This window comes from Callospermophilus lateralis, unplaced genomic scaffold (assembly GCF_048772815.1).
Source record: "Callospermophilus lateralis isolate mCalLat2 unplaced genomic scaffold, mCalLat2.hap1 Scaffold_309, whole genome shotgun sequence".
NCBI classification, from domain to species: Eukaryota; Metazoa; Chordata; class Mammalia; order Rodentia; family Sciuridae; genus Callospermophilus; species Callospermophilus lateralis.
In genome coordinates, this window is record NW_027513711.1 from 606,601 (window position 1) to 621,487 (window position 14,887).

The following is a 14,887-nucleotide window of genomic DNA, read 5'->3' on the forward strand; positions in this document are numbered from 1 at the left end:
CCATTGTTTTCCTGTTTCCTATATGGCTTGAGAACTCAGAGCCATCCTGGTTCTTGGATTCTTGTGTCTCATTTCATTTTTTGCTTTTCGTTTTTAGAAATTATGGACTATTCTTAGTATACCCTTGGATTTCTTGGATTACTTCTTCCCTTTGTTTTTCTCTTTCTGGAACTCCTTCTATTAATGTGTTGAGTCTCCTGGTCTGGTTTTTAAAATTTATTTTCTCTCTTATTTTCCATTTTTGTTATTATGCTCTATTCCTGAGAGAATTCTTCAACTATTTTATTGAACGTTTAACTTTTCAAAAATAGTTTTATTGTCTAATTATTCCTTTTGTTCCCTAAATCTTCCTTTTTTATACAAGGTTTCTAAGGAATATGACTATATATTGACTTTTTTTTAACTCCAGTGCTATCAGTAATACAGTTAACTTTCAAGTTACTTCTGCTTGTATATGCTTATATGGTATCTGTCTTAGTTTGAGGTAGGATTTGTCAAATTGGAGCTTCACTGTAGGTAATCTGGTAGAACATTTATGGGGGAAGCCCCAGTATTGATATTCTTAGCTGGTTCCTCTTGAATTTGTCAAACCCCACCCCACCCCCTCACCCCCCCTTCACCCCCCTCACCCCCCTCACCCCCCTCATTCCCCTCATCCCCCCTCCCCTCACCCCACCCCATTCCATCCCACCCCGCCCCACTCCCACTTCACCCTACCCCCCTGCCCAATATACACACCCTCCCTTTGCTGTCTTCTGAAGTCACTTCTTCAGATCTCTTTCCTTGGGTTGTTTTCTGAAGAACACTTCCCTGACCTGGTCACTCCTCCCAACCATGAAAATGGTTTATCTCATCTTTGTAGCACATAGTATAGTTGCAGTTTACTTAGATCTATGACTACGTGATGAGTACCTTGTCTCCCATTTACCTATACTTTCCATAAGGATAGTGGTTGGTTGTTTTATTAGAGATTTTATCCTTTCTACCTAGTTCAGTATATTTTTAATGCATGAGAAATGTTTGTGAACATTTGAACATACTGAACAAATGAATGAATAACCAATCTTGTTTTAATCCTCACGTGATAAATCATTTACTTGGTAAATGAAGAAATTAGATAAAGCTTGAATTCAAATCTGGCACGTCTAATAGAAGGGCTGGTATCACTAATTCTTTACATGATGCTGTTTCTTTGGACTTCTTTTTTCTTTTTTTGTTAAATGGAGCATTGTCTTTTTCTTTTGGCTTCCATAAGGAGCCATGAGATGATGAAAGTGTTTTTGTTCATTTTGAAGCGTGGTATACAAGTTACATTATTTTTTTAAATAACAGAAGTTCTAGCTGGGCCTTGTGGCACATGCCTGAATCTCAGTGACTTAGGAGGCTGAGGCAGAAGGGTTGCCAAGTTTGAGGCCAGTCTTGGCAATTTAGACCCTGCATCAAAATAAAAGGGCTGGGGATATGGTTTAGTGGTAGAGTACCATGGGTTTGATCCCCAGTATGCAAAATAAATAAAAGAAATTCTAGTATATTGTAGATAACTCTTGTTTTGTTTATGGGAAGGAGAGTGTAAAAGAGACTTCAGTGCTTGGGAGTGAGAATGGAGCAACTATTTAGGTGCCTTGCATTATAAGATACTACAAGTGCTTTAAAAACCATTATTTATTTAGTTTTTATAATAATTTCCTAATAAATTTATTTATTAAACTTATTTAACAGATCAACCTCAGAGACTCAGTGACATCCAGTTATTATATTATAGCCAGGACTTAAGGTCTCGGTGTTCTTTCCTGGACACTCTGGTGTTTTCTTACCACCATACCATTCCTTGTTAGTAAAAAACAATATAATAAGCAGTAGTATATAGTGAATATAGTAGTATATAGTGAATATCATGAATTCTGAGAGAATTATAGTATAAAATTATTTGTTAAACATTGCACATTCTCTCCTGTTCTAATAATTCTTAAAATGATGATCATGTCTCTATCGAAATATAAATATTTGGACAGCTTCCCCAAGGCATACTTTTTATTCCTTAAGCAAGTATTGATTAGAACAAATACTAAATATATATTGCTCTGTGTCTGTATGTTGTCAGGCTAGTGGTTTTTTTTTTTTTTTTTTTTTTTTAATCTTCAAACTAAAAATCTATTGCTAAACCGTGGACCTGAGATAACCAGTTTAATCAGATCTATAGAGAGCAACTTAACTGGCTGCTGGAAAATGAGATAGTTGTTCCTTAAATGTTCTTTTGAATAACATGATCTTGTAAAATATTTTTCTTTTTAAGAGTTCATACAATATTTTCTTTGTGGTTTGGATGAAGAAAAATAAGGCACAGTACATCAGAGTAGAAAAGATAGCATTAGTCAATCTAATGAAAGACTTTAAAAGCTTAATAATATTGGGCGCTTATTTCTAGACAAATGTTTTTTGTTCTCATTGAAAGTTAAACATGTCTGGACTAGTTGATAATTGGGCAAAGTAATTAAAAACTTTATCTGACATATAATATCTAGAAAATATGATAATTTGGTGTATCTTTTGCAGACTCTTTTTGGGGGGAGTAGTCAATAAAGAGAAAAATATTATTGGTGTTCAGGTTCCATTTCTGGCTCTTCTAGCTAAGCATTAATTATTCCAAAAAGTCTTCCTCATTCATATTTAGATTGTATAGCTCTCATCTTTTTTATTTTGAGTTCTGGCTTTTCTGGTATCTCTGCCATCTCTAGCTGGTATACTTCTCTTTCATGTAGTAATACTATTTCACTTAATGAATAAGCATGGAAGTCCCCAGATTTCAAACTTGACTTTCTGCTTCTCTTGTTTTACATACTTTTTGAAAGTCCCTTTTCTTAGGGAGAATAATCATTTGCCCAGTTTCTGCTAATATTATACAGTTCTTAAATATGCCTGCAATCTTGTCCTTAACATTATCCATATTTATTATGCTTTATCCATCTGTGGCAGAAACTTTTCTAAATTAGAAGCAGTTCATTTCCTCCCCCCCTCTCCCCATGGTTTCCACCAGTAATCACCCCATCCTAGGGATCAGGTGATGATCAGGGCTTAGAAACTGTAATGTCCAATATGGCAGTCCTTAGGTACATTGTGACTATGTAAATTAGTTAAAAATGAATAAATTTTGGGCCCAAGGAGGGTGAAGCCGTGGGATTATGTTGAGGGGGCAGGCCCAAGTGAGGATGAGCCAGGTGGCTGTTTTGAGGCCCTACTGTCTCTTGGCATTTGCCTCTTCAGTCCTTCCATCTCTACAGCTATCACTACCAGAGGATCGTCTGCCCTTTGCTGCAGACAGACATACAGACACACACACACACACACACACACACACACACACACACACACACACAGAGCAAGTAGTAGTTGAATAGGAGAAGAATGGCGTTGAAACAGATTTTCAGCAACAAGTGCTTTGGGGTATTGCAGAACATTTTGAACATGACAGTGTTGATCTGAACTGCAAAATGAAATTTTCTGTCTACTTACCACCAAAGGCAGAAAGTGGAAAGTGCCCTGTACTACATTGGTTGCCTGGTTTAATTTGCACAGAACAATTTTAAATCAAAATCTAGTTATTATCAGGCTGCCTCAGAACACAGCCTTATCATTTGCTCCCAGATACCAGCCCTCATAGCTGTAATACTAAAGGAGAAGGTGGAGAGCTGGGGTGTCCGCACTGTTGCCTGGGTTTTATGTGAATATCACTGAAGATTCTTGGAAAAGTAACTACAGAATGTACTCTTAGGTAACGAAGAAGCTTCCCAACTCATAAATACGTTTTTCAGTGGACCCCCAGTGGATGTCTATTTCTGGCCACTTTATGGGAGGTCAAGGAGCTCTAATTTGTCCTTTGAAAAATCCCAGAAAATACAAAACTGTGTCAGCATTTGCTCCAGTTTGCAACCCAGTGCTGTGTCCATGGAGCACAAAACATTTAGTAAATATTTGGGAACAGATCAAAATAAAGAAAAGGAATATGATGCAACCCATCTTGTGAAGTCCTGTCCAGGTTCTCAGTTGGACAAGGGAAAATGACCAGTTTCTTCTAGATGGACATTTACTCCCTGATAATTTCATAGCTGCCTATATAGAAAAGAAAATTTCTATTGTTTGTAGATGATAGGAGGGCTATGATCATAGCTACTACTTCATTGCAACCTTTATAATCAATCATTATGCAAAATACCTGAATGCATGAAAAACTTCTGATAAGAAAATCTCTTCAGGATTATAAAAGTTATAATAAACAGAATCGCTGAGGAAAAAATTTTGAAACATTGGATTTCATGTTGCCAAAAGAACTTCATTCTACACTTGAGTCTCCTGAATAAATATATAAAATCTGAAAAAAAGAATAAATTTTAAAATTCTTTTTATTGTCACAGTAGCCATAGTTTAAGTGTTCAGAAACCCATGTGGCTAGTGACTACCATATTGGACTGTGCAGATGTATTTTTATTGTCTCAGAGCGCTACTGGACAACAGTACTCTGGAGCTTAGTTTTTACTTGTTTTTCTTCCATTGTGACTTCTTCTGTCCACTATCAACCCTACTGACCATTTTTCTTGATAACAACAGCTATAATTACATTCTGTTATTTCAGGAGTAATTCCATTTTCACTTGTACTCTAGACCTTTATTTATACCTTATAATAGAACAGAAGTTGGAAAACATTTTCTATAGAGGGCCAGATAATATATATTTTAGGTTTCTGTGTAGTAACCACTCAACTCTGCACTTGAGTTTTTACTTGGTGATAGGCGCTTGATGATACAAAAATGAATTGGATAGGATCCATGCCATCAGTGAGCCACAAATAAGAAGGTTATGATTCTCTGGAGCAGCTCTCCAGGGGCTTATGGAATATGACACAGTAGATCCTTTTCCTGCTATATTGATCATATTATGCTTGGCTCCCTGTGACACAAAGAGAGTCTTTTGCCAGTCTTATCAAACTTCAAAAACAGTTGTTTTAAAATATTTTTAGGAGTCAAATATTTTCAGACTCCTATATGGAATCTTTATACATAAAGCAGATGAAGGGGAAAGCTATTTGGTTGTAAAACTTGAGAGCGTGTTCCTCTTTGTGTGTGTTTCCCACTCCTCTCACCTGCCTGTGCCACTTCCCTTACTTCTTTCTGTGGTTCCTGAGGTGTTGTGCTGAATACTACAGTTCCTTGAAATATAGTTTGGAAACAAATGTTCTAAAAAAGGATATTCCAACTAACAAATTTCTTGTAAATTTTAAGTTTTATCTAGATGATCTTCATTCTAGAATTTACCAATTAATCTTTCAAAAATGTAAATTAGAACCTAGTAATCTATACCCTGCAGTGGCCAGTTCATCACAATGGGCTTAGACATTGTAGCTTGACTCTGAGTTGAGTATCTTTGCTGGAGAATCAACAGTGAGTGAGGGATACTGAAGCTGAGCATTCATAGAACTATTTAAGAGAAGCATATAGAGCTGGAGTTGTAGTTCAGTGTCAGAGCACTTGCCTACATGTGAGGCACTGGGTTCAATGCTTAGCATGGCATAAAAATAATTAAAGGTATTGTATCCATCAAAGAGAGTAATATATAGGGTGACAAGAGTAAGAACTTTGAAGAAATTAACTTGTTTTTAAAAAATCTGTTTTGGAGAAGTATAGTTAACATACAATAAAATGCAATGGTATGCCAAATCCATTTCATGCATTCCCACTTTGAATCTCTTACTTCCTGTGTTACTGCCAGCTAGAGAAAACGCTCTGCTCTTAAAGGGCTAGTGTGATTATGTTAAACCTACCCAGATAATCTCTTTTTTCTTGCCATTTATGATAACACAATCCCAAGAATGATATCTCATCATATTCACTGTTTTTTTTGTGTGAATCTGACTACTCTAAGTATCTCATATAAGTAGAATTATAATTTATCCTTTTGTGTCTGGCTTATTTCACTTAGCGTAATGTTTTCAAGGTTCATCCATGTTGTAGTATATGTCAGAATTTCATTATTTTATAAGGCCAAATAATATTCCATTGTATTTACATACTATATGTTGTTTATTTATCCACTGATAAATGTGCGTTCCTTCTGCCTTTTAGCTATTGTGAAAAATGCTGTATGAACATGGAATACATATTTTGAGTTCCAATTTTCAGTTCTTTATACACACACACACACACACACACACACACACACACACACACACACGTATTTTTTGGTAATGGGAATTGAACCCAAGAGTTCATATTGTAGCATGTATTACTATTTATTCCTTTTTATGATTGAATAATGATATATCACGTTTTATTTACCCATTCATTAGTTGGTTAACATTTGGATTATTTTCACTTATTAACTATTACCTGTCTGACTCTTTATTCTCCTCTCAGATCTCTCCCTTTACTCTTTACCCTTCAATGAGTGATTCTCTTTAGTTTCTCAACCATACCAATCTCCTTCCTATACCAGTGCCTCCTCACTATCACATTCACTTTTTTTTAATTAACTTTTATTTGTTCTAATTAGTCATACATAACATTATAATGCATTTTGATGCATCATACATAAATGGAGTATAACTTCTCATTCGTCTGTTGTGCATGATGTAGAGTCACACATCTATATCAGGTCATGTAATTACATTAGGTCATGTAATCATATGTGCACATAGGGTAATAATGTCCAATTCATTCTACTGTCATTCACATTCACTTTCTTAACTTCTGCATTTTCCTGTAGTGCTGGGAATCTAACCCAGGGCCTTACATACACTAGGCACACTTTCTTAAGTCTTAGGGTTCACACATAGTTCTAACCTATTTCTGTAGGAAAGCCTTCCTCAAACTATATTACATTCCTCTATTTTATATTCTCCTAGCATCGATTTTTAATACTCTTCTTAACTTTAATTGTATACTTGATTATATGTTTTTTGTTTTACCTCCTGCCCTTAGTATGCTACAAATTCTTAAAAACAAAATTATGTGTTTTCTGCTCACAGCTGTATTGCTTGAGCTTAGCATAGTACCAACATATGTATCTGTTAAGTATATTAATGCATGAAATCTATTTGTGGTGAAACCTATCAACAGTACAGAGTTTTCATCTAATCCAATTTCTGTTAAATCTTGTTCACAATCAAATATAACATACTGCCTAAAGAAGAAAAGTTTTAAAGCAAGGCAAGTTTTGTTTGATTCCTGATTTTATCACTTAAATAGTTTTGTGAACATAGGCAAATTATTTCCCTTCTGAAAGCCTCTGATAACTAGTATATAATATGAAGCTGCTAGTAAGTATCCTAGTTGCTTTGGGAGTATTCAGGGAGGTAAAGTATAGTAAGCATTTCTACCTTGACCCGGTATACAGTAAGCACACAATAAATGTAAAAGTTATTATTATCATATTATTATCATAAGGTGCTTAGACATTTATGAATTCAGAAAATTCGTTGAGAGTCTACTAGTACCTGGTACTCTTTTGAATATTTAAGATATACCAGTTAAACAAAGACAGACTTAATAAAAAGTACACATGGATCACTCTGTATATGTCAGGTGCTCATCTAAACTATTTACTTTCATTAACCTACCAATTTTCTGTGAATAGATACTATTATCATTATCCCTATTTTTATCAAAGAAGTAATTGAAACAAAAAAAGATAAGTATCTTGCCCAGGTTACACAGGCAGGCAGGCAGTGACACAGCTGAACCATGGATTACACCAGCCTACCTCCCATGTACTTTCTTCTAACCACTTTGCAGTACTACATTTTGTCCAGGGTCATTTCCACTAATGCCTGATGAACGAGGATATTTCATTTCTTTGGCAGATCTACAGTCTAGTAACTTTAAATATTTAAAAAATAAATGAAGCCAGGCATAGTGCACACGTTTGTCATATTAGAGACTCTGGAGGCTGAGGCTGAAGGATTGCAAGTTCAAGGCCAGCCTCAGCAACTCCATGAGACCCCCAGCAACTTAGCAAGACCCTGTCTCAAAATAAAAGTTAAAAATAATTGCGGAATTATGGATGTGGCTCAGTGGTTAAGTGCCCCTGAGTTTAGGCCCCAGCACAAAGATAGATAGATAGATAGATAGATAGATAGATAGATAGATAGATGATAGATAGATAGGGTCCATTATGGTCTCATTTTTTTGACTTTTATTTAATCTATGATGACTCCTGATGATTACCTCTACCTTTTTACATTGTGAAGGTATTTGTTCAATCATCTTTTCCAGAAGTTGATAGGAAGTCATGTTATCTCTGTCATTTTTATGTAAGGCACATTTTTACTAAGAAATGTAAGGGGAAAACCTTAAAGTTTATGTCCTTATTTGACAATGATTGAAGGAAGAAAATCTCAAAGTATAAATAGAGTCATCACTTAACTTATATAAAATATATTCTGTACATTTTCCCAATTTTTCATTGACTGTCAACAGCCTATACCAGTGATTATTAAGTTTTTTTTTTTGTCTCAGACCTCTTTATACTCCTAAAAATCATTGAGAACCCAAGGAACTTTTATAGATGTGGGTTTGCTTAATGATACTTACTGTGTTTGACATTTAAATTGAGAAATCTTTTAGACACAAGAATGCCTAGGTACAGATTTCACTAGCTGTCAGAGTGTCTGTGTCCTCATCTATTTTCTTTTCTTTTTTTTTTTTTTAAAGAGAGAGTGGAGGGAGAGAGAGAGAGAGAGAGAGAGAGAGAGAGAGAGAGAGAATGAAATTTTTTTAATATTTATTTTTTAGTTTTTCGGCAGGCACAACATCAACATCTTTGCTTGTATGTGGTGCTGAGGATCGAACCCGGGCCGCACGCATGCCAGGCGAGCGCGCTACTACTTGAGCCACATCCCCAGCCCCCTCATCTATTTTCTAACCTCTGTAAAACTCCACTATGTGCTTGTGAGAGGATGAAAGTGGAAAATGCAGATGATGTCTTAGTATTATTATGAAAATAATTCTGATCTTGCAAATTCTCCCAGCTGCCCCTTGTTCTCACCTTGGGTAACTTCTGGCATATACTAAATAATGTTATTACTGTCTTCAGCTGGAAGAAACTACTAACACTAAAATTGAAGATCTGATTGAATGTTTCAATAATAGTACTTGTTAAGGACTACCTAAATGCTTTAGATGCTTTTAGAGATGGAACAGAATCAGCCTCTTATTGCAGAGAGTTTAGTATTTACACATTGAATTGAAATGCAGAGGACAAAGTGTTAAGTGACATGCTTTTACCTTAGTACCACTTGCAATTTATAAACTGAGTTGCATAATACCATAAGATATATTTGACTGCTTATAATTCTCTTAACATATGATTAAACAAAAACAACAGCATATTTAGAGATATCAACTTTGCATTTTGTTTAGGGTAGCTTACTTAGTAACTTGCTGGAAAGATTTGGGTAAATAGAGAGCAGAGAATATTGCTATCCTCAAGTCACTTAATATTCAGTTCTCAAAAGTGTTTATTTCTCAACTACACATACTTCCTGTACTTAAAACAGGACTAAATGCACAGTTCAAAATGACTGGAAACACCTAGATATGATATACCCATAGAGCAGCTAAGAATTGGAAAGGCAGAAGCTTTGTATTTAAACTGGACATTAAAGAAGAAAAAAAGGGTCCAAAGTTATTGTATTGAAGATGAGAAGCACCAAGTGAGCAGTGCTAAGTTACCTTCTTTATGTGTGTAGTACCTCCCCATTCCTAGGTCATCTTGTATCCACTGTGCGACCAGCCAAAAGTGCTTTAGATCAAAGGCAGGAAAAAATGATGACAGAAGTGCTTGCACCTCCCTCCCTAAGCACACTTTACTCTGCTTTGACCCCTATGTTTCTGATTGGCCTTCATATAACTTGGGAATTCTTATTATCAGAGTATATTTCAAAAGCAGGGATTCTTTATTATCGTCTTCTTTATATTATGCTCTTCTCCCACACCTACCCCAATATTATCAGGACAGAACTTTTTTGGTGGTTACAGAATGGGGGATAATATTTTTATTGGAAATCTTTGCAGCTTTAAAGGAATAGGGATGGCAAATTGATTTTAGTTTATGTGCCTGTTGTAATATGTGCTTGTTAGTATACTGGGCCAAGAATTATTCTGAGATTCCCAGGCCAGCCCCATTAGCAATCGTGGTCTTAGCTTCTGTTGATCATCATGCGATTTACATAATCTGTAGATCTCAGTTGAAACAGGGACTCACTTGGATTGCTCCTTTCAGGAAACACAGAAAGTTACTGGGAGCAGTTTCTTTGAAATGGCTATGTGCAGTTTATTGCAAGCAAGCCCATGTTTAGTGTGCCCCTGACTGTGACCGTGGGAGCAAATCTAAATTAACAGTCTTGATTGTTAATCTCAGAATGTGCTGCATCTCTCTGATGTATAAAGACTGTAGAATATATGAAATGGAAGAATAACAATTAAAATAAGATTAAGATTTCAAAAATAAGTGAAGAGTAGTGATAGAATTTTACAGACTACAAGTGGCTGGAGCTTCCCATCTTCTAATAGTAGAAAGATTCACAACTCATGTACATACATGCAAAGGGTTACTATGAGCCTGCATCATATCCTGTAGAAGTGCTGAAGCAGAAAAATAACTGGACTAATCAAGTCCAGTACTCTTACTTTCATAGATGGCATCCAGGCTAGTTGTTTCAGTAGGCTAGAATGTTCTTTTATAAAAATAAGATTCTGAATTGCTTTTTAAAAATCAACTAAAAAATTTATTCCTTAGGGAGATTTGGTTGAAGATAGTTTTACTTAAATTTTATCACTTTTAAGTGATTATACATAAAACATGGAAGATTTAAGAGACCATTCTCTGAATGGTGGGAGTTTTGTTTTATATTGATTTTTTTTTGGGGGGGGGCATTACTGGGGATTGAATGCCAGGCCCCTATACCACTGAAATACATCCCTAGCCCTTTTTATTTTGTATTTTGAGATAAGACAGGGTCTTGTTAAATTTCTGAAGTTGACCTTGAACTTGTGATCCTCCTGCCTCAGCCTCTCAAGTCACTGGGATTACAGGCATGTGCTGTCTGAGAGCAAATTGCAGACTTGATACCTCATCATCTCTAAATACTCTAGATGTTATCGCCTCCAAACAAGGCTATTCTACCTAACCATCCACATTAGGAAATCAGCATCATTATATAAATATCATCCAGTTTACATATCAAATCCAAATTCTACCAAATGTTCAAAAATATCTCTTTCTGGTTAATTCAATTGCATATCTCTTTAGATTCCTTCGATTTGGAAGAGGTTTTTTTTTTTTTTTAAGTTTTTTAGTTTTTATCCTGTCTTTCATAACTTTGACAGTTTTAAAATATACAGCCTCCAATTCTGTTGGGTGCCTCTCAGGCCATGCATTCTTGGCAAAAATATCTCAGAAAAAATGCTGTGTCTTCTCAGTATACCATATCTAGAGGTGTATGAATGATATAATCACCTGTCTCATTCCTGGTGATGTTACTCTTGATCACCTAGTCAATTTGGTATCTGCTGTGTTTTCTTCCACTGTAAAATCATCTTTTTTCCTATGTAATCATGTTATTTCTGAATGTGTTTCCCCAAAATACATATGTAATGGTATTCGAAGGTAGTCTTGGGGAGGTGAGTAAGTCATGAGGGCACAGCCTTCATGGTGGCTTTCATGCCTTTGTAAGGCCTGAGAGAGAGACCCCTTGCTCTTTCTACCATGTGAGGACACAATGAAAAGGTGTTGTCTGTGAACCTGGGAGTGGACCCTCACTAGACACTGAGTCTGCTGATGCCTCCATCTTGGACTTCCCAGCATCCAGTAAGGTGAGAAGTAAATTTCTGTTGTCTATAAATCTTCTACTTAATGATATTGGTTACACAATCCAAACAGACCAAGAAATAATATTTTGTGAGAAAACTATGCCAATTGTATTCCTCATCAGACCTCTACCTACCAGCCCTGGCATGCTTAAGTGAACCCTCCTGAACTCAACCACTTTTATGATGGTTACCAAATAGTAATTTTCTATTTTTCATCATTCCTTCTACAATTTTTAGTTGAAACTCTACTATAAGGGAGAAGTTTCTTATTTTCCCCCTCTCATCCCTTCATGCATTCATTCATTTCTTAATCATTGTGTTCATGGATTTCTATTTTCTTTCATGGATTGAAATTTGTTGGTCTTATTATTTATATTTATGTTCATAGTGTCCCATACACAACCAACAGGAATCTCTTTAAGCTGACTCCTGTCCTTTACTGTGTTCCCTTCATTCTTTCTTTCTGGTCTAAATGTTCCAGACTTATTGTGTACTTTTCTTGTACCATTTCTGGGAAATTATTTATGTACACACTGTGATGTTACGATATAAAATATATATTTGATCTCTGCACACATGCCACCCAGGTGTTTAAAACCCTTGAGACAAGGGCACTAGCACAATCTTTTATTCTTGTATTTGGTCTTTTCCCCAGTTCCTGACACAGAACTTCTAAATCTTTTTCTTAGGTAACGGGAGCATCATTTGTTCCAATGAGACCATTCTTGGTGGGCTCCTGGATGGCCTCAGGATAGGAGATGGTTGCCCAGGGAACTGACCATAATTAGAAAGTTGAAACTTCTAGCCCAACTTCCCTGGAGGGGAGAGGAGCTAAAGATGATTTGATCACCAGTGGCTAATGATGTAATCAATCTTGCCTATATAATGAAGCCTCTATAAAAATCCAAAGGAGGAATGGGGGTGTAGCTCAGTTGGTAGAGTGCTTGCCTCACATGCATGAGGCCCTGGGTTCAGTCCCCAGCAACACACACATACACACAAGAAAGAAAAAAAAGGAGAGAGTTCAGTGAGCTTCTGGATAGGTGAACACATGGATGTTCCTGGCAGGTGGTGTGCCTAGAAAGGACATGGAAGTTCTACCCCTTCTCCCACACTTCATCATATACATCTCTTTCATCTAGCTATTCATCTGTATCTTTTGTAATAACTTTTCTAATAAATGCATAAATGTATGTAAAAGTATTTCCCCAAGTTCCGTGAGCCACTATAGCAAACTAATCAAACCCAAGGAGGGTTCCACGAAACTGTTACAAATTTTTGTGTGTTTGATCAAAAATACAAGTCACAACCTGGGATTTGTGATTGGCATTTGAAAGTGGGCAGTACTCTTGTAGGACTGAGGTCTTAACATGTGACATCGATGCTGTCCAGAAGGGCAGTGTCAGAATGGAATTGAATTAGAGTATCCTCAGCAGGTGTCTGTTGGAGGATTGTCACATACATATCTAATGTCAGAAGTGTTAATAATACTGACTGGTAAGGGAGACTAGGAAAAGCACTTTGTTTTTTCCTGTCTTTTGCACACACATACAGCTGTATCTGTTTTTATATCTGTCCGTGTATGTGTATGTTTTTGTGTGCTCAATTTACATTGAGCTGTCCAGTTCAAATCCTGTACTTTTAAGATCCTTTCCTGCCTCCCTCCTTCCCTTTCTTCCCAGGGCCTTGTGCATGCTCAGCAAGTGTTCTGCCACTGAGCTACATTCCCAGCCCTTTCTTATTTTTGTTTTGAAACATGGTCTCCCTAAATTGCCCAAGTTGGCCTTGAACTTGTGATCCTCCTGCCTCAGTCTCCCAAGTAACTGGAATTTCAGGAATGTGCCTTCACAACTGTTTTATCTCCCTGCCTTTCTATTTGTATATAGATGCTATGTTGAACAGTGAGAAACTTGACTTCCACAACCTAAATACATTGACTTATTTTCTGTTTCTGTGTCAGTCCTCTCCTGACCACTGGTCACCTATTCAACCTTTGATTTTCTCTTCACAAACTTGCTCATCTTATTCTTTTCTTAATAGAGGCAGCTATATCTTCGCAGTTGCTTAGGCTAGAAATCATCCTGCTGCCCCCCTCCAAACTCCACATTATACCATTGGTAATTCTTTTAAGTAGAACCATTTTTCCCTCACCTCTACTACCACTATTTTAATTCAAGCCACCATTATTACATCTGCAAATACTTAAAGTCTTCTCTTTGATTCTCTGCTTCCACCCCTTACTTCAATATGTATTCTTTCCACATTAGCCAAAGTGATCATTTTAAAACCTAAACTAGATTTTGTCAATCCTTTGCTCAAAACCTGCTAATAGCTTCTCTTCTCTTCAGTTTAAAATTAAAAATTTTATGGGGTCCTATGTTGTCAACCACTCTTTGTTTCAGTGTAATTCAATATTGGCTTTCTGACTATTTCACACCAAGTGCCTCTCACTTCAGGACCTTTGAACTTGCTGTTTTCTTAAGCAAGCTCTTCTTTTAGATACCACTTCTCCCTTACTCCACTCAGCTCCATTTCTCAGATGTGACTTTATTAGTAAGATCTCCCCTGACTAATCAGTATAAGATAGCATCTTATCTTCATGCTTTATCCCTTCACTGTGTTTATTACATTATGGCAACCTCTGACGTAATATGCAGAGAAGGACTTTTTGTCTTTTTCTCTCTGCACAGTATTTCTAGCACCTAGGATAAAGTGACAAATAGTAGGCTCTTGACAGTCAAGTACCATATGATCTCACTTTTGTGGAATCTAAGAGTTGATTTCATAGAAGTTGATAGTACAGTGGAGGTTATCAGAGGCTGGAGAAGGGGACAGGGTTGGGGAAAGTTGTTGCCTGGGAACAAAACTGTAGTTAGATAAGAGTTAAGAATTTCTGGTGCTGTTGCACGGGAGGGTGACTATAGATAACAAGACTGTACTGTACATTTCAAAAAAAATAGAAGAAAGGAATGGGCTTCCAGTGCTTTATTTTGCTTCTTAATCTGTGAAACCATGTATTCATCCGTGG

General features: G+C 36.4%; 2 pseudogenes; both read left to right on the forward strand.

Annotated features, from left to right (window-relative positions):
* Nucleotides 1-14,887, forward strand: part of LOC143390103 (F-BAR and double SH3 domains protein 2-like) — a 138,325-nt pseudogene that overhangs the window by 15,192 nt on the left and 108,246 nt on the right.
* LOC143390126 (S-formylglutathione hydrolase pseudogene) lies at nucleotides 3,400-4,222 on the forward strand (annotated as a pseudogene).